Source organism: Alligator mississippiensis, chromosome 6, assembly GCF_030867095.1.
Source record: "Alligator mississippiensis isolate rAllMis1 chromosome 6, rAllMis1, whole genome shotgun sequence".
Taxonomy (NCBI): Eukaryota; Metazoa; Chordata; order Crocodylia; family Alligatoridae; genus Alligator; species Alligator mississippiensis.
The window spans coordinates 65,689,693-65,710,188 of record NC_081829.1 but is presented as its reverse complement, the minus strand read 5'-3'; the positions used below and the strand labels follow the sequence as shown (position 1 = coordinate 65,710,188).

The 20,496-nt window shown below is 47.0% G+C and overlaps 1 protein-coding gene across 4 annotated transcripts in view; it reads left to right on the top strand.

Moving 5' to 3' along the window:
* The first annotated feature begins 7,888 nt into the window (after nucleotides 1–7,888).
* Nucleotides 7,889–20,496, top strand: part of SGMS1 (sphingomyelin synthase 1) — a 154,919-nt gene continuing 142,311 nt past the window's right edge. For all 4 annotated transcript variants that reach the window (XM_014607847.3, XM_019484289.2, XM_019484290.2 and 1 more), the window contains exon 1: nucleotides 7,889–8,027. The gene's annotated coding sequence lies outside the window, so the exon portion shown is untranslated. The remainder of the gene's footprint in view (nucleotides 8,028–20,496) is intronic.

The window sequence follows — 20,496 nt, the reverse complement described above, 5'->3', positions numbered from 1 at the left end:
CTGTCTTAGGATATCAGGAACCAGACATTCTGGTATGAATGAATATTACATTCACCATCAATGGTTGATTGGAGGAAGGGTTTTTGTTTTTTCAGACTTCTGCATTTTCATCTACTATGATAAGCCAAAGGAGATTTTCTTGCTTGACATCAATGAAATATGACTGGCCAACGTGTTTTCCACTCTGTGCCCCTTATCCCTGCAGTTATGATGAGACTAGGGAAAGAGAAGAGTAGGAAGTAGCCATCCCCTGTTCTTTGTAAGTATGGAGGGAGCAAAGGAGCACCAGGGCCCAGCACCCTGCCACCAAGCATGGAAGCAAGTAGAGCTAGAGGCCATTTTCATAAGACAAAGAGGTAATGAAAGAATGAGTAATGTATGTATGTGACAATGCTGCTCCTGGGCTGGGGCCGTCAACAGCGCCGGGATGGGACTGGGGCCTGTGCGGGGCCGTGGACCTGTGCGGGACCTGGCCCCATCCCAGCACTGCCAATGGCCCCAGCCATGTGCTGTCAGCAGGCCCGGTCCCAGCTGGCACCACTGCCACCGTCAGTCCCAACCCAGTGCTGCCGCTGGGCTGGGGCCATCATCAGTGTTGGGATGGGGCCAGGGCCGGGGCCCATACGGGGTTGGGGCCAAGGACCTGTGCAGGACCTGGCCCCATCCCGGCACTGCCCCTGTCCCTGGCCATGTGCTGCTGGCAGGCCCGGGTCCTGCGCGGGCCCAGCTCCAGCTGGCACCACCACCGCTGCCAGCCCCAGCCTGCGCAGCCCTGGCTTCAGCCCCAGCCCAGTGTTGCCATTGGCTCCGTCTTGGCACTGGCGATGGCCCAGCTGTAGCCCCAGCCCCGTGCTGCTGCGGGGTCTAGCCCTGTGCTGCCGGTGGGCCCTGGTCCCAGCCCCAGCCCCAGCCTTGCACTGCTGGTGGGCCCTGGCCCCAGTCCTGTGCTGCTGTGGGGCCCAACCCTGTGCTGCTGGTGGGCCTTGGCCCCAGCCCCAGCCCCATGCTGCCAGTGGGCCCTGGCCCCAGCTCAGCCCTGCACTGCCCACAGCTCGGGCCCCAACCCCAGCCCCATGCTGCTGGTGGGCCCCAGCCCCAGTCCCATGCTGCCGAGAGCCCCAGCCCCATGCTGCTGACCCTGGCCCCGGCCCTGTGCTGCCGGGCGACCCTGGCCCCAGCCCTGTGCTGCCCACAGCCCCAGCCCCATGCTGCCGGTGGGCCCCAGCCCTGTGCTGCCAGTGGGCCCTGGCCCCAGCCCCATATTAGCCACAGACCCAGCCATGTGCTGTTGGGTGGCCCCGGCCCCATCCCCATCCTGGTGCCACTGACGGCCCCAGCCGCAGCTGGCCTTAGCCCTGTGCAGGTCCCAGCCCAATGCCCCCGCCCCCAGGCCTAGCTGGGTGCTGCCAACTGCCCCAACCTGGCTTGGGCACCGGCCCCATCCCCATCCCAGCAATGGGGGATGGGGGCTCCCAACTGTCCTGCCAGTACAAGGATCATTAAAACACAGAGAGATTCAAGGAAGAGGGCCAAGTTCCCTGCTACAAAAGAAGGAGCACCTTGACAGGCTGGATACCTTCAAGTCAGCTGGCCTTGACGGTTTACACCCAAAGGTACTCAAGGAGCTGGCAAGCATCATAGCTCAGCCCCTAGCACGGATCTTTGAGAACTCCTGGTGCGCTGGTGTAGTGCCTGAAGATTGGAAGAAGGCCAATGTGATGCCTAACTTCAAGAAAGGGAGGAAAGTAGGTCTGGCAAACTACAGGCCCATCAGCCTGACCTCTATCTTGGGGAAGGTCTTGGAAAAGATTATCAAAGAGGCCATCCTTAACAGACTAGCTGATGGCAATATCCTGAGGGATACCCAGCATGGGTTTGTTATGGGTAGGTCTTGCTTGACCAATCTCATTTCCATTTACGACCAGGTGACCTATCACCTGGACAAGGGGGAAGAGATTGATGTTGTATATCTTGACTTTAAAAAGGGCTTGGATCTGGTATCCCATGATCACCTCTTGGCAAAGCTGGATAACTGCAGCCTTGATCTCACTACGATCTGCTGGCTAGGGCATTGGCTCTGTGTCAGGACCCAGAGGGTGGTGGTTGACAGCAGCCAATCATCTTGGGGTGTGGTGACCAGTGGGGTCCCTCAAGGCTCTGTCGTAGGGCCTATACTGTTTAACATCTTCATCAATGATGTGAACATCGGTGTCAGAAGCGGACTGGCCAAATTTGCCGATGACACCAAACTCTGAGGTAAAGCATCCACACTTGAAGACAGGAGGGTGATCCAGGCAGATCTTGACAGGCTCATGAAATGGGCGGACAAGAACCTGATGGTGTTCAGCACTGAAAAATGCAAGGTTCTCCACCTTGGGAGGAAAAACCTGCAGCATGCTTATAGGCTTAGCAGTGGTACGCTGGTTAGCACGACAGATGAAAGGGACTTGGGGGTCATGATTGCCCATGAGATGAACATGAATCTTCAATGTGATGCTGTGGCTAGTAAAGCGAGTAAAACGCTGGCTTGCATCCATAGATGCTTCTCAAGCAAATCCCGGGACGTCATTCTCCCTTTGTACTTGGCTTTGGTGAGGCCACAACTGGAGTACTGCATCCAGTTTTGGGCTCTACAATTCAAAAAGGATGTGGAGAAGCTTGAGACAGTCCAGAGAAGAGCCACGTGCATGATCAGAAGTCAAGAAACCAGACCTTACGATGATAGGCTGAGAGCTATGGGGCTCTTTAGCCTGGAAAAGCGCAGGCTCGGGGTGATCTGGTGGCTACCTATAAGTTTATCAGGCATACTCATCAGGATCTCGGGGAACACCTGTTCACCAGAGCGCCCCACGGGATGACAAGATTGAACAGTCACAAACTCTGCCACGACCAATTCACGCTGGACATAAGGAAGAACTTCTTTACTGTCCGAGCCCCCAAGGTTTGGAATAGACTGCCAAAGCACCCACTTTGAACACCTTCAAGACACATTTGGATGCTTATCTTGCTGGGATCCTATGACCCCAGCTGACTTCCTGCCCATGGGGCAGGGCGCTGGACTTGATGATCCTCCGGGGTCCCTTCCAGCCCTAATGTCTATGAAAGGCAAATACCCCAGCAGTCCATACCATTCTGATCATGAGATAAAATTCCTTCCTGATCCCAGCCCAGCGCCACTGACGGCCCCAGTCCAGTGCTGCTGTCGTTCATGATTTTTTCCCCCTGAAGTTGACGGGTACATTTGACAAAATGTCAGCTCCTAAGAAACCAAAGTTACATGTTCAGTCATTTCAGCCTTCTTGGACAGACAAATTTGGATTTATTCAAAAGAAGGATCGTGCTGTTTGTGCTTTATGTTGTGAAAGTGTTGTTTGTCGCACATCAAGTGTTTGACATTTTCAAACGAAACACGAGCAAACCTTTCTTGACGAAGTGGACAGAATTGAATCAATCAAAAAGGCAGTAGCAGGATACACAAAGCAAATCAGTGTTTTTAAGTAAAAATCAAGCTGCAGAAGAAAGTTACAAAATTGCACAGTGCATTGCGAAAAATGGAAAGCCATTTACAGATGGGGAATATATAAAAGAAGCTTTCCTCAGCAGTTCAGAGGTTTTGTTCAACGATTTGCCAAATAAAGACACGATCCTATCTAGAGTAGAAGAACTGCCTGTCTCTGCCAGAACAGTTGAGACGTGTGAAATGGCAGAAAACATAAGCAATAAGCAGATAACTACATTAAAAGACACAGTGGTGTTTAGCATTGCACTTGAGAGTGCAGATATAAACAACGTTCCACGTTTGGTAGTTGTTGCATGATACTGTGCTTCTGATGCAATCCGAGAAGAACTTTGTTGCTTAAAACCTCTGCATGGCACAACAAAGGGGGAAGATATTGCAAACATGTTTGTAAACCATTTTGAAGAATGAGGAGTCGACGTCAGAAAAATATTTTGTGTGACAACAGATGGTGCTTCTACCATGGTCGGAAAACAGAAGGGATTTGTAAAGTTACTTGAAGATCAAATCGGCCACCTGACAGTCAAATTTCATTGTATCATCCATCAAGAAAACTTGTGCGCTAAAGTTTCTAATTCAGAGCTTAGTAATGTGATGAATACAATGGTATGAATTGTGAATTTTCCTTGTTGCTCAATCTGCTTTGATTCACAGACAGTTTCAAGCACTGTTAGAAGAAATGGACAGTGCTTATAACGACATTTCACTTCACAGCAACATCTGGTGGCTAAGTTGTGGCAAGGTTTTGATGTGCTTTGTAAGCTGTTTTCATGCAATCAAGGCCTTTTTGTTAGAAAAAGGACAAAGTTACCCTGAACTGGAGGATGACAAATGACTTTGTAAGCTCATGTTCCTAGCTGACATCACTGCTCACCTAAACAAACTCAACCTCAGTCTCCAGAGTGCAAGGCAAATGGTTCTGAATCTTTATGAAATCTGGAAGGCATTTCTTGCAAAACTAGCAATTTTTTCTTGGAATATTCGAACTTCAACTTTCCACTACTTCCAACATGTAAAAGAGCTATCAACATGTTGCACTGTCAGTGTCGATGAGATTGGAATGTACATGCAAGAACTGGAATCAGAATTTTCTGACAGATTTCCAGATTTCCAGTGATTTGGCTCAATTTGGCTTACCCAGGTTTGTTGTGGGTAGGTCTTGCTTGACCAATCTCATTTCCTTCTACAACCAGGTGACCTATCACCTGGACAAGGGAGAAGAGATTGATGTCATATACCTTGACTTCAAAAAAGCCTTCGATCTGGTATCCCATGATCACCTCTTGGTGAAACTGGCCAATTGTGGCCTTGGGTCCACCATGATCCGCTGGCTGGGAAATTGGCTCTGTGGTCGGACCCAGAGGGTAGTAATTGATGGAAATCAATCATCATGGTGCCCTGTGACCAGTGGGGTCCCCCAAGGCTCTGTCCTTGGACCCATATTGTTCAACATCTTCATTTAATAACATGGACATCGGAGTCAGAAGCAGACTGGGCAAATTCGCCGATGGCACCAAACTTTGGGGCAAAGCATCCACGCCAGAAAACAGGGGGACGATCCAGGCTGACCTGGACAGGCTCAGCAAACTGGCGGACAAGAACCTGATGGTGTTTAACACAGAAAAATGCAAGGTTCTCCACCTTGGGAGGAAAAACCTGCAGCATCCTTACAGGCTTGGCAGTGCTACACTGGCTAGCACTACGGAAGAAAGAGACTTGGGGGTCATCATTGACCACAAGATGAACATGAGCCTGCAATGTGATGCTGAAGCTAGTAAAGTGACCAAAACACTGGCTTGCATCCATAGATGCGTCTCAAGCAAATCCTGGGATGTCGTTCTCCCCTTGTACTCGGCCTTGGTGAGGCCACAACTGGAGTACTGTGTCCAGTTTTGGGCTCCACGATTCAAAAAGGATGTGCAGAAGCTTGAGAGAGTCCAGAGAAGAGCCACATGCATGATCAGGTCAGGAAACCAGACCTTACAACAACAGGCTGAGAGCCCTGGGGCTCTTTAGCCTGGAAAAGTGCAGGCTCAGCAGTGATCTGATGGCCACCTATAAGTTTATCAGGGGTGACCACCAGTATCTGGGGGAACATTTGTTCACCAGAGCACCCCAAGGGATGATGAGGTCAAACGGTTATAAACTCCTCCAAGACCGTTTCAGGCTGGACATAAGGAAGAATTTCTTTACTCTCTGAGCCCCCAAGGTCTGGAATAGCCTGTCATCGGAGGTGGTTCAAGCACCTACATTGAACACCTTCAAGAGTAAATTGGATGTTTATCTTGCTGGGATCCTATGACCCCAGCTGACTTGCTGCCCCTTGGGCAGGGAGCTGGACTCACTGATTTTCCGAGGTCCCTTCCAGCCGTAATGTCTATGAAACTATGAAATGTTTTCTTTTCTAATTAAACCAGAAAACTTCAACAAAAGCGACTTGGATTTGTCTGTATTTCAGTGGATGGGTGTTGAAGATTTTGAAATGCGGCTCATTGAGTTAAGCAGCTCAGAATTGTGGGCATCAGAGTTTAAAGATCTGCTGAGTGCACTTGAAGCTACTGAAAGGGATCCCATGACCCCTCTATTCTGACCTGCTGGACATCCCTGCCAGTGAAATGTAACAGTTTGAAGAAAATTGTGTTTGCAATGCTTTCAGCATTTGGATCCACATACCTGTGTGAACAAGTATTTTCACACATGAAGGCAGTCCTGTGTCCCTCTCAGAGCCAGTTAATAACCAATCACTCAGAAGCCTGTGTGCAGCTTAAAGTATCCAAATACAAACCGGGTACTGGAAAACTCAGCAAGGAAAAGCCAAGGACAAGGATCACACTAAACTGGTAGGATCTGCATTTTAATTTAATTTTAAATGAAGCTTCTTAAGCATTTTAAAAACCTTATTTACATACAACAATAGTTTAATTATATATATCAATAGAGACCTTATAACAGTAATATGCAGTGTGTCCTGCTATGTACTCCTCCGCCCTCAATTTGTTTTTCTGATATGCCGGCACTCTGGCACCTTCCAAGGTAGACATTGTGGTTTTTTCCAGCACTCCAGCCAAAAAATGTTGCCTCCCCCTGGTCTAAAGGTTCTAGCCCTGCAGGTGAACTCTGTGGAATTCACACTGGGCACGTCTACATGTGTATTAACACACTTCAGTTAACGCACATTAAATCTAGTACTTTCGGGAATTTTTACAAATGCTCTGGGATGTAAAATTCAAAACTGGGTGCTTGAATTAGCAAGCTGCACTAATTAAAAGTGCCTGTGCATTACTTGTATCAGCGTCCTTGTGTGTCCCTGCACTGAAAAAATGGCGGTGGGGTGCTTTGAACTAAACCTCGTTGAATGCATTTTATTTCAAAGCATCCCATTGCCATTTTTTTTGGCATGGGGATGCTGATACATGTGACGTGAAAAACTGCCAGAATGCACCAATTTCCGTGCTCCCTCAGACTTGATTGAGTCTGCTCTGACACGCTGGATTTCCAGCATGTTGGAGCAGGCTCCCCACACGTATATAGGAGCCCTTTGTTGTGAGGTACTAGGAAAATGTGCATTAGCCTTCCTTCATGCACATTAACTAAAGAGCATGGTTTTAAAAGGACGCTTAATGTGCATTAGCCTAATTTAATCTGTATTAGCAAAAGCACACTTTTTAAAAGTAACACCTTAATGCATATTAAAATAGCCTAATGCACATTAAAGTGCACATGTAGATGTGCCTTATAGTGAAAAATAACTGTCATTTTCTGAGGGGCGCCGTGAGCCTAAAAGGGTTGAAAGCCACTACCCTGCGCACTAACAAACAGGGTTTTCAGAGCTAGATACTATCTTTCCCATACAGGAAATCTGGTTTAGGTTTTACCTTTAAATAGCTCTGTACAAATCTATTACCAGGTCTAAAATGTCTGAATAATTTGGGCTGCTTCCTTTCTTTGGCTCTTTTTCCCCCTGGAAGCCCCTGCTGCCTCCTTCGCCCGGCTGCCACCTGCGGGGAAGCGCAGAAAAGTGCACTCCTGCGCCCCGCGGTTCTCACGGGGGAGGCCCTTGCGGCGGCCTTGCACAAGTGACAGCAGGACTCCGGGGCTCCTGTCACGAGCTGCAAAGCGGGGAGGGGACCAGGCCTCTCAGCTGGGCTCCAGCAGGCCGTGAGGTAGCCGCTTAATGCTGAGCGCCTATGACGACGCTGACTTGGAGGAGCCGGGGGAAGGCTCCAGTTCCGCCCGGCCCATGGCACCCCTCCTCCCAGGTGTGCGCCGCGCGGGCGCCCCTCTGTGACGTACCCGCGAGGCCGCGTCACAGCACGCACTCCCCACGCCAGGTACGTAGCGCCGGGCAGGAGGGGCGGGCGGAAGATGGCTGCGCAGGATGACATGCGCGTCACGTGGCTGAGCCCTGCCCCCTCGAGCGCCGGGCGAGACGCACGGGCCGGGGCTACCGTCACCCACCCGCCGCCTCCGCCCGCCGCCGGGCCCCCGCGGGAGGCGGCCCTGCAGCCCGGTGAGTGCGGCCGCCCGGGGCGGTGGCGTGGCTCGGGCGCCCGGCAGGGGGGGCTGGCGCGGGCCGGGACCGGGGCTCGGGGACCCTGTGGCCATGTCCGAGGCGGGTGGCGTGGCGGAGCGGGGCTGATGGCGCCACGGGCGGGCGAGGGAGCAGCGGGAGGCTGCGATGCTGTCGGGCAGGGCAGGTGCCGGCTGCGGCGTCCTGCCCCTGCAGGAGTGGGACAAGGCCGGGGGCAGCGAAGGGCGCAGCCCGAGTCGGAACTTTCCCGGGGCGGCTGCGACCGAGAGAGGAGCGGGGCGGGTAGGCCCGGTTCAGGTGTCCTCCCCCCGCGCTCTGCCGGTGTGACAGGACACCGGGCTCCGGCACCTCCATCTGCATGTTCTTACCCAGAGGGGGGTGAACGCCAGGCTGCCTGAGCTGGGGCGAGAGACACTGGGTGCAGCGCTGGGGTGCTGGGAAGCGGTTGCAGGCAGCAGTGAGGAAGGGCAAGAGGCTGGGGTGGAAGCAGGAGCGGTTTGTGGGTCAGGACAGGTGGTCGGTGTGCTAGCGGTGGGTTACTAGGCCCCGCAGTCACAGGCGAGGATTCATGCGCCAGAACGGGGTATGGCCTAAGAACATAAGAACTCCTGTCTCTGGGGTCGGACCAGAGGTCCATTTTGCTCTGTCTCTTTCTTTTAAGGTAACGGATAGGCCTGTGTCACCTAGTGGCAGACAGTGGAAGCTGAACAAGAGAGTAAACTGGGTATGACCAAGGTTTTTCTCCCAACTCTTCTTTTCCCCCTTGCAGCTTCCAGTATTTAAGGTCTAGGAAGTTCAGATGCAGAGGCTTAACTCCCGTGCTTAATAGCTATGCCTTTTCTCCAAGTATTTGTGCGATATCTTATTTGCAAGAGAAAGGTGGTAATGGTGCTGGTGTGCATGTCTTCAGTGACATACTGGGTATTAGTTTGCTGGTGGAGCAGTGTGGGGACACTGAGGGGTTTTATTGTCCTGTAGGGCAGGAGTTTTCAACCTTTTTTGGTTGGTGTACCCTTAGCGGCTGGTGGAGAAGCAGGGAGTCCCCTGGCTGGTTGATGAGCCTGCAGGGGGGATCCCCAGAAGCACCAGTGGTGAAACTGAAAGTGTCCCCCATTTCTCTGCATCACTGTTACGTACTCCCTGGGGCCTTGCCAAGTACTGTCAGGGGTACATGTATGTACCCCTGCTTCACAATCCCTGCTGTAGGGTAAACAATGTGCCACGTCAGGGAGGAGGTTGTGCGGCCTCTGGATCAAAGAAGACTAGTACGCCAAAGGAAGATTGATTTGCCAAGTGAGGGCATGCCAGAATGGCTGCCAATGTGCTTAGGGGATGGCTAACGTGCTGGGTGGTGGAGGGAGGGGTTAGTGTGCCAAGGCAGCTGGAACCAAGGAAGGTCCGTGGTGGCAGTGAGGAAATTAATGTGCTGGGGAGGTGTCTGGTGGCTTTAGAGGAATAATTCCTAAATGCTGTAATGTCTGGAAGCTTGAGTATGAAGCGGGGCTAGTCTGCCTTGTCACTAAGCTTTCTGCTGTCAAGAACTTGGTATGAGATTTCAATGTACGTCTTCCTTGATAAGTGGAACTCAGTGAGATGTTTGGGATGGCAGCGTGGGGGACAGCAGCAGTTGGGATCATAGATTTTCAATTTTTAAGTCCAAAGCTGTTGGTTGCATTTCTGTTTTCACTAACAAATAAGAGTAGTCAACCAGACCTAAATACTGGGGGATGCAAATTCCAGCTTATCATAACATGAACACATAGGTAGGAAATTTCCTTTAAATATGCTCACTGACCTGCTCCCCTTTCAGCCAACTGGTGTAAAAATGAAGGAGACAGCAGTAGTGAATAGATTACTTCCTAGCCCCCATACAATGTTACGCTGCTGAATTCCTTTCCTCTTGGTTGTTAGAAGCTTATTTCATGGAAGATGCTTGTTTGTTGAATGATAGGCTTGAGCTGAAGAGGTGGTGGGGTACAGTGGGTTAGTCATCATACTAATTCCTGAGCTTCTGCATCTTGGTTGGGTCCTCTGTTTCTCTAGGTGCTGTAACATGGTAAGAAACAGTTTCTTGCCCTAATGACCTTGCAATCTAAATGAACAAGAGAGGTGAAGGATGGGAAAAGGAAAAAAAAAACTTGTTTAAAAAATGATGTGCCATTATACTGATGAGGCATTGATAAAACATGTAGACATTATCAAGTGCACTGGCTCTCCTGTCAGAGCAGGAAATTGGACCTCTTTCCTGAGGCCCAGTGCAGTACTTTAAACAGACTATGCTTCCTTGGAACTGATGTTGCTATCACCATCAATGTATCAATTTGCATGGGTAGGTTTCATAGAGATTAAACAGATTTTCAAGCAGATGTTTGAGTTCTGGCTTGGTCAAAAAAGGGGCATTTATTCATTCTCTTTTTGATTGTTTGACAGTTACAAAATAAGGGTGCAAACCTGCACACTTGAAGACAACAAGATTTTGGATTTGGGCTCCATATTGCTTTACCTGAGTTTTGTCTACTGAATTGAAATTACGTATTACCTTTGTTTTCATTTCGGTAGTATTTTGGCAGATAGGTGTAATTTGCAGCAACTGTTGGCTTGGTGGCTAGAATTTAGATAGAGAATATGAACAAACTAATGTGGAAGATAAAAGCTCTATTTTTAAATTAAACCCAGATCTGCAGTGATTTCACTGGTGTCTGGGGTTGCTTTAGGTTTTTGTGTGTTTGTGACAGAATTAATTTTGGCACAGATCTTTTAAAATTGTATTTGTTATGTAGATAAGCTTTGTTATAAAACAACTTGGGCTTTTTGTGTATTTACATATTGTCCTAGAAACAAAATATAACTTGACATAGTCATTCTTTTTTATTTTTAATGAATACCTTTTAACTTGTATAAGAAGTTAGATATTCATTTGTCAAAGTAGGTAGATATTCATTTAGATGTATTTTGAATACAAAATACGTAACTACTCACATTAAGATCAATACTGCTTCAAAGCTTCTTAGTGTTCAATTTTAGAGTGAGACAGTGAGAGACTGTGTTTACAGTGGTATCCCTGTTCCTTTGGGCACATTGCAGACTTTTCGAATGCAGTGTGCACTTTTGTTTGGTTAATGTTGTGAATTCCATGCCTTTATCTGAACATGCTTAATACAAGCACCCAAACTTTCAGTAATTATTATTTTAAAAGTTTTTCTTACCTAGTATATAAATCATTGGTTATGTTTTCACTGGGACTTCCTTTGAAGCAAGGTACTTATGAACACAGGGAGAAGACAGGGAAGGGTGGCACCTTAGACACTAACTCTTTCAGAGGGGCCTGAGCTTTCATAAGCGACAGGCGACTTTGCCTGTTGCTGTGCAGTGAAGTAGGTGATCAGTCACCTATGAAAGCTCATGTCTCTGAACTAGTTAGGGCAAGGGTGACACCTTACAGACAATATCTGCCCAACTTCTACACCCAAGTAAGAATATTTTAATCTTGCTCTGAGGAATCTTGAATACACAAGAACAGAAACAATTGGTGCATGAAGACTTTTTAATGGGAACCATTGTTTATACTTACTAAAATTTCAGAAGACTTTTTTCCTGTTACATGTATTAGAGTAGGCCCGCTTTGGGGGGAAAATATCAACAAAGCCATTAAAGAAAAACAACCCAAAAGAGGCTGGGATACTTGTCTACTATGAAAACCACTGATTTTGTTGAACTTCTAACATGATACCTTTCCGGTAGGCGGTAAAGTTATTTTGAAATTTTTTGTTGTGAAGTGGGGAGGGGGAAGCACTAGGGAATTGGTTTCAGCTTGGTATCATATCTAATTCTCAACTAAAAACAGAGCATTAGTATGTGCAAGATTAGCCTTTATCAAGGAATTATTTGTGCAGACTTTAGTGAATTAAGATCAGGCTATTCCCATTTTGGCTGACTCCTATTTTTACTGGTTCCTTTTGTCTTTTGGGAAACTAGGATCACAAGAACTATTCCCAGAGAAATTTTATACAATTTAAAAAAAGAAGGTAATGACTAGTTATTCCTAGTTTGTTGATAGTAGAATAAGTGCTAGAAACTTGGAACAAGTCTGCTTCTCCCAAAGTTGAACCTTTCATTAACTTCTTGGGCCTTTCCGTATTAGAAAGGAGGTACTGCAGCACAATGTAGGAATAGTAACGTTCGCTTCTAAGTAAGCTGCTTTACAGTTGGAACATCTCTAGACCCTTCTGAGGTTTCTTGGGGCTTGTTTTCCTGCCTTGCTTGCTTGAAATAAAAATCTAATTATGCCTCTATTTGGAATCTGCCCTCTCACTTATTACTAGCCCTAGTAATGCTTTATGCTTAAGCTTACTATATCATCAGGGAATATGGGCCTGCAGCTTGAAAGCTGCTGGTAATCAAGCTGATAATACAGTGAAGACGTACCTTGAGTACAGCTCATCAGAGCTCTTCCGATTGCTCTTCTAGCTTGTGTGTTGTTTCTCTGTGTACATCTTTGCATATTGATAGTCATACCTAAACTAGTTTTAATTTAGCTAGCAGTTTAGTAGTAGCAATAAAGATGTGGTGGCACAGGAGATAAAAGCCTATCTAGGATGTAGGGTTCATATTCAAGTGGCTCTCATTGCCAGAAGTTCCTGCTGCTCTCTTTCCAGGCTGCTCTTACCTAAGGTAGCTAGCTTAGGTAGGACTTTGTGCTGCTACCATACTTCTGAATTTTAGCATGGAAATATCCATCCATGCATAGTTGTTCTCAGGTAAATTAGATAAGCTTAAGTGAAGTAATTCAAATGTACTAATGTGTGCTAATTGTTATAGGGAAAACTGTTGGGTAGAGAAGTGAGTGGAAAATTGAGCTCAGTTTTGGAGTTGTTCAGATGAGCCTCAGAAATGGGACTCATGTATTTCAGGCAGGGAATTCATCTGCAGGGCTTTTAATCCAGATATGTCCAATCATTTTACAAAGTGGGGAACCAAGGCGCAGAGAGGTAGAAGTGACTTTCCAAAGGTGGTTCCTCCTTTTCTCACTAGGCAGGAAAAGACAACTGGGGCCAAGTGACCCCAGCGAGGTGACTGTCCAGTCTCCTTTTGAAGATGTCCAGGGTAGGTGACTGCACCACTACTGGAGGGAGTTTACTCCACAGTCTAGATGCCTTGACTGTGAAGGAGTTTTCCCTGGAATTGAGCCTGAAGCAGCCTTCCAGGAGTTTGTATCCATTGCTCCTGGTCTTCCCCAGGGGTGGCCTCATGAACATCAAGAACTCGGTGAACACCTATACTCCCCTGATGTAGTGGTAAGTCATTACCAAGTCCCCTGTCAGCCTTCTCTTCTGTAGGCTGAAGAGGCCCAAGTCCCTCAGGCTCTCCTCGTATGGCTTGTCTTGCAAGCTCCTGATCATATGGGTGGCTTTTCTCTGTACCCTCTCAAGTTTTTAAGTTTTTCCACGTCCTTGTTGAAGTGCATCGCCCAGAACTGGATGCAGTACTCCAGCTGTGGTCTCACCAGAGCGGAGTACAGTGGGAGTATCACTTCCTTAGTTTTGTATGAGATGCAATGGTTAATGCATGCCAGCATGTTGTTTGTCCTGCTTGCCACAGCATCATACTGCCGGTTCATGTTCATACGATGGCTGATCACACTACCCTTAGGTCCCTTTCTGTCATGGTGCAAGTGGCGTGCTTTTGAACTAAAACACATTGGAGGTGCTTCAGTTCAAAAGTGCACCACTGCCATTTTCTGCACACTGACACACACTTTGCCACTTACACAACTCTATGCAGCGCAGCACTGTGCATGTCAGTTTGCATGCAGAGTAGACTCGATTAATTGGGTCTGAAGTGTTGCCGATCGAAAAAAGTACGTGTATAAATGCTCTAGTTGTCCTGAGTCAAATGTCTAGAGCTAGGTGTATTGTCTCTTTGGTAGTCAAAATATTCAGTATGTGCCTTTTTTAAGGAAACTATTGTGAAGTAGATCTTAATTTTGCCCAAAGGGGGAAAGCTGTAGAAATGATTTAGGAACATGCCTCTGAATTAGATGTTTACCCCTAAATTTCCTTTGTTCTTTTCAAAACCTCAGACTTCTGTGCAAGAAAAACAGTATTTAGTACTTGGTGTAGGTAATGTCTTGAGCTTCTGTTCATAAAATGAGACCTTGGGTACCACCTCACTTTGGAGTGGACTAATCCAATTAAAATGTTTGTTGATTGATAACATATACTCATTATAAAGAGATTATAGTTTTTAAAATTTCTGCTTGTACATTTAATTGGCTACCATGCAAATCTTAACCCATCAAATTAAAAAGTCTTTTCACAACCTTGGGCTTTATTCTGATCATCTTTCCTTAAACAAAAGTTTCATTGAAACCAAAGCTTGATTAGACACCAAAGTATTGCTTAGTAATGGTATGTCTTTTAGCTTAGAGAACTCAATAGATACTTAATTTTTTTTTTCTTAATTTCATTTTTCTTGAACAATGAAAAAGAACTTACTATAGAATACATTAGTTTCTGTTCATTTGTACTTGCCTTATTTGGTAGGACATTCCTGTTGAGGGTATTCAGGACTGGCTTTCTTTGACTTTAGTTAAAAACATTCATTAATACTGGCTTTCACATTCATAGCCTTGCTTGTATTTAAATAAATACAAATCTCTTTTGAACTCCTCCATGACACCCAGGTTATTCTTTTCTGGGCTTCTTAGCATGATTTATCTATGCTTTTTCAGTTTCTTTGTTTTTAAGCTCATTTTGGTAGGCCCGTGGTTTTATAATGGTCAGTGCAAAGCATGCTGTCAGCACTTAAAAATATAGAAATACTGCAAGTTCATGGAATCACAGAATAGTAGGGATGGAAGGGACCTCAAGATCTCCTTAGTCCAATCCCCTTCTCAGGGCAGGATTGGTTCTGACTATATGGCTGCTAACCAATATGGAAAAAAAAACAAAATGGTACTTTACTAAAAGAGGTACTGCGTCAGTTTGACCCAGCTCCCCAGTATCTGTATAGATCATGTGCTTCAGCAGGGCTTTTTGGTGCTTTTATCTAATAGCTAATTGAATCAGCTGTTAGATAAGTGCCAAAAGGCCCCGCTGAAGTGTGCCATCTAACAGACACTGGGCGAGCTGGGTCAAACTGCCACAGTTCCTCTTTTGGGCATGTGTTACACTTGGTGTGGGGGGTATGCCAAGCTGAAAGTGAAGTGCTACTTGTTTGTTTTTGTTTTTTGGGTTTTTTTTCCCCCTGTGTCTGTCAGCGGCCTGTCATCCCAGTTGAGTATCTGTCTAACCTGCTCTTAAAAACATCTATGGATGGAAATTTCACAGCCTCTTTTGGTAGCCTTTTCCAGTGCTTAACTGCCCTTATAGTGATGAAGGCTTAATATCCAACTTAAACTTCCCTTTTTTTGTAAATTTAAGACCAGTGGTCCTTATCCTGTCCCTTACGGCCACCAAGAATACTCTATCTACATTCTCCATATAATCACCTTTGAGCATGCAGTTGGTTCATAATCAGCGTATGGTCCACTGTGACCCCCAGGTCCTTTTAGGTAGTACTACAGCCTAGCCACTCCTTCCCCAGCTTTTCATTTGCGTGTGAAATTAGTCCATCCTAAATGCAGGATTTTGTATTTGATCTTTGTTGAATTCCATCCAGTTGGTTGGTTGGTTGATTGATTTGATTTTTTTTTTTTGGACCACTCTATCAAGGTTATTCTGAATTCTGTCACTACCCTCCAGAGAGTCTGTAGCTGTGTCCAGCTTGGTGTTATCTACCCATTTGCTAAACATGCACTCAATTTCATTAGACCTCTGGGGAACCCCACTTTTATACCTCCTCTCAACTAGGCCATGAGTCATTGATGACTGCTCATTGACCACAATTTTCCAACCAGGCTTGCATCTGCCTTGCAATACTTTCATCTAGTCTATACTTTCTTAGCTTTTAAATGAGAATGTCATGGTAGATGGTGTCAGAAGCCTTGCTAATATCAAGGTATAGTGAATCCTTTGTTCTGTCCCTATCCACAAATGGGGATCTTGCCTGTCATGTTATAGAAGGAAATCAGTTTGGTCAGGCATGATTTCCTCTTGGTGAATCCATGGCTCACTGTCCCTGATCTCTTTGTTGTTTTCCGGGTTATTAGAAATAGACTACCTGATGACCTACTTCATAATCTTCCCTAGTTTTGAAGTTAGACTGACTGGTCTGAAATTCCCTGATACTCCTTGCCATTCTTAAAGTTGGGCACTATATTTGCCCTTTTCCAGTCATCTAGTACCTCACCCAACTTCCACAAGTCCTCAAAAAGGATAGCCAGTGTCTCTGAAATTACTTAAGACAATCTCATCAATACTGTAGGGTACATCCTGTCAACTTTTTAAATGATCCAAACTGAGTGAGGAGGTTGTATGTTTTTTGAGAAGAGTGAGATGGTACATCCCTCCTGCTGTCAGGTGGATCTAAGGGGACTGGCAGATGGTCAGCATTGGCATGGGCATGCAAAGTATAGCATTGTACAAACAAGCAACAAAGATATTCTTCATAATTTTTCAAAGATCTTTGGGGCTGGTTTGCATTTTATGGTGCTATAAAACACCGCATGTGTAGCAAGTCAACATTTATGGTGCGATTAACACGTTATTCATGCCTTACATATAACATGTGCCAGAAACCTAAGCCATCTTTTTCTTATAAATAGGGACCTACTGAATACACAGTTTCACAGATTTCACAGAAATTGTGTAATTGGCAGTCTCCCATAAAATAGCTGGTTCCCCATAAAAAAGCACGGGGAACTGGCTATGTTCAAAAAGCCGGAAAAGGCCATTAAAAAACTGTCTCCTAGAATAGCGGAAGGAGAGGGAAGGGAGCAAAGAGTGGGGGGAAAAAGGCAGATTATTTGTCTTCTGAAGGGAGAGGGTGGGAGAGAGAGTTGGGAAAAGTTCCTGTTTTCAGAAGGGGTGGGGGAATGGGGGCGGGGAGGGAGGAAAGCAGGGAAAAGCCAGCCAAAAGTCCTGCTTTTCTGAAAGAGGGAGAGAGAGGCGTACTTAGTAAACTGTTTGTTTCCTAGGTAATTATCACCCACTGGAAGCTGATCCTGCTCCTGCCCAGCACTCGGGGCTCCAGCCTCAGCTCCCAGGAAAGCAGCCAGGAGATGAAGCTGGGCCCCTGGCACTGTGGCAGGAACCACCTGACTGAAGCTGTCCACCTGCTTGTCTAGAACAGCATGGTGCAGTGCAGCAAGGGTAGTAGCAGCTTCCTGTGGGCTGTACCTAGGGTAGCTTCAGCCAGCTGGGTGCTGCTTTGTACCCCTTGCCTCCAGGAGCAGCTCCTCCTCTCGCTTCTGCTACACCATGCCGTGCCACTCCCAGCAGGCACGTGGGGGTCCAGCTCCAGATCCTGAAACTGTAGGCACGGGGTACAGAGCAGCAACCAGTTGGGCTGTGGCCATGAGTAGGAGCATTGAGTGAACGGGGTTCAGCCCCATTCAGAGTGCCTGGGCTCCGGCCCCAGATCTGGTGGCTGGGAGCTGAAGCCAGAGCCTTGCATGCTGGGGTAGGAGCCACCCAGCTGAAATTACCTTCTCAGCATGGCATGGCACAGTGCAGTGCAGTATGGCAAAGCAGGTGCAAGATCAAAAGCAGAAACCCGCACTGGAGGCAGGCAGGCATACAGCAGCACTCGGTTGCAGCCACACCAGGAACAACCCTGGCAGAAGCTATGTGCTGACCAGGGCCTGGGCCCAGGCCAGCAGATGCCGGTGGGAGCCCAGTGCAGGCTACCCCAGTGCAAGCCTGTGCAAGTCACTTGTCAGGCCAGATATGTATTTTGCCCACCCCTAAGCTAGGGTTTTCAATCAGTGCCTGGGAGGGGTGGGACATGCGGTGCCCCTCAGCCAATTAGGCGGGGCCCATGTTGCTCTGCCTTCAAAATGGTGGCCTTGGCCATGCTGCAGCTATGAAAACGGGTGTCCTGGCCATATTCTAGCATGTAATAGGCTGCTGGGACCCATTAATTTGGTAGGTCCCTACTTTTAAAGGATGATGATTATTATTGCATTCTTACTTGTCTGTCAATATGGTATACGCACATTTTTTTAATACTCTTGCCAAATGGGGTGAAGGCGAAGGTTGACTGCCTGCTATGGGCTCAGGGCTCTCTGTCCTGTTGCCTTTACCCCAGGAGCCACACACTGGCTATGCATCTTCTGGCAGCGGGAGCCACAACTCGCTGACTGCTGCAGGGCAGGCAGGGGACACGTGGCCAGTGCATGGCTCTCAGGGCAAAGGCAGCAGAGCAGAGAGCCCTGAGCCCACAGCGAGTGGCCTGTACATGCCCTTACCCCGGGCATAGATCTGGGGGATCACATGCCCCCCATGCATCCCCCAGGGGTGCACACAGCAGCAGGGAGGCGCTCCTCTCCCTATCCCCTTTGCACCCCCTAGATGAGCTGCCCACGGCTCTGTCCTGCTTCCTGCCCCAGCCCTGGGTTCCATTTGCTGCCCTGGCTGGGCAGCACCCCGTACACCTGCCCCACACCTTCCCTTACCATGGGGGCCTTAATATGCCCCCTCAGCCACCCTCCGTCCCTCCCCCACACCCCTTCCTTTCCACAGACTTACCTGCAGGATGCTGCTCTCCATGCTGTTTGGCTGCCTTCCTGGCCCCGTGCATGTGTGCAGCTACATGCATGCGTGTGGCTGCATGCATGCAAACAGCATCTAGGGGCCCTGTCCAGAAGGTATATTGTGTTTGTCGGTGACCTTATCAGCTATACCGGCCAAAAAAAGCTGATAGCTAATAATGTTAATTTTCCTTTTATCCATGCTGATCTGATATGGCACAATATACTGGTGCATCGCTAACAGAAATCCTTGCTTCTCATGTACTTTGTGGACCATCACAACCATACATTTAGTTTGACACTGGATCTGTTATTTTTCTTTCCACCTCTTGTGTAATCTGTTGCTTTAGCTTCCTTCTTTACCTTAAGTGATCGGAGTATGTACTTTGGCATAACTCCTAATTCTTATTTTTCTTTGCATCATAAAATGAGACTGTAGTGTCTTAACATAGTCTTTGTCTTTAATATTGTTAAACATAGTGCATGATTAATATACTAGGATTACTTTTGAGTGGTGAGTATCTTTTTCAGAAATACTTGCTGTGATTGGCAGTTTCAGATTATATAAATGTTTAAATGTGGGCATCTACAAATGTTTGCAAATGTAGCTGTGAAAATACAGTAACACTTGCTTAACTGAGGACTCTAATTGATAGGTCAGATATTGATGTATTTTTATTATTTTTCTACTGCTATGTGGTGGGATTTGGCAAATATGAATTATTCAAACCATCTTTGTACTTGCCACCTGTTAAAGGTTACTGTTAGCCCACACTTGGCCTTCACTGCTTATGTTTCCTACTGTCTGCTTTTATTACTTTATCTTAAGTTTTACTTTCCAAAGAAATGATTCCTAACTGTTTCCATCCTGTCGCTGTTCAGTGTAATAATGAAGATATACAGGAAGGATGATGGGTATTTTGCTTTGAACTACAGATTGTCTGCCCAAACCTGCCATAGTGTGTGATGGGTTAGACCAGGGTTTTCAACCTTTTTCGATCATTGTACCCCCAGATGGCTGGATGCGGAACAGTGTACCCCCAGTCGCCGAGTGGGGGCAGGGTGGCAAGTGGCTGGCGGAGCTGGGGTGGGGCTGGTGGCAAGTGGTAGGACACGGAGTAGGGGGGTGGCGAGCGGTGGGAGCATGGCGTCTGTGTGGCCCTGCACTTGCTCCACCCCGGCCCCGCTCCTGTGGGGCAGTAGCATGGGGTGGCAATGCCCCATCCCTGCCTACCTCCGCACACCCCCTGGGACCTTTCAAAGTACCCCCGGGGGTATGCGTACCCCTGGTTGACAACCACTGGGTTAGACTTTCAATTGGGAATCTAATTGATGGTGAACGGGAAATTAATTTGTGGCTATAGTCTGGGAGTTGGATCTTACCTAACCGTCTCGAGGAAGTCTTTCCTGAGCATGACTGTCACACACTGTTAGTAGTATGGTATGCAGGTCCTCCTCAGGTATCTAGTCCTTTTGGTACCTTTATAAACACAAAGCACACTAAAGAGTATTTTGCAAGTAGATCCTTTTATTAGTGTGATAGAAAGAAATGCTGAATAGGAAATGTGAGTTTCAGATTTCAGAGTTGCTGTTTTCATGAACACTCTATTAAAATGGACTATCCTTGATGATGAAGAATACCATTTGATTGTAATTAACTAGCTTACGTAGTACTGTAAAGCAACGGTTGAATATTCTTTAGATAGCATAATGATTGTTCTTAAAATAACTATGAAACCTTTCTATTCCACTTTTGACTTTATGCGATTGACTTGACATTTTATGTAGCCAAGTAAAAACTTACTACAAAATCAAAAG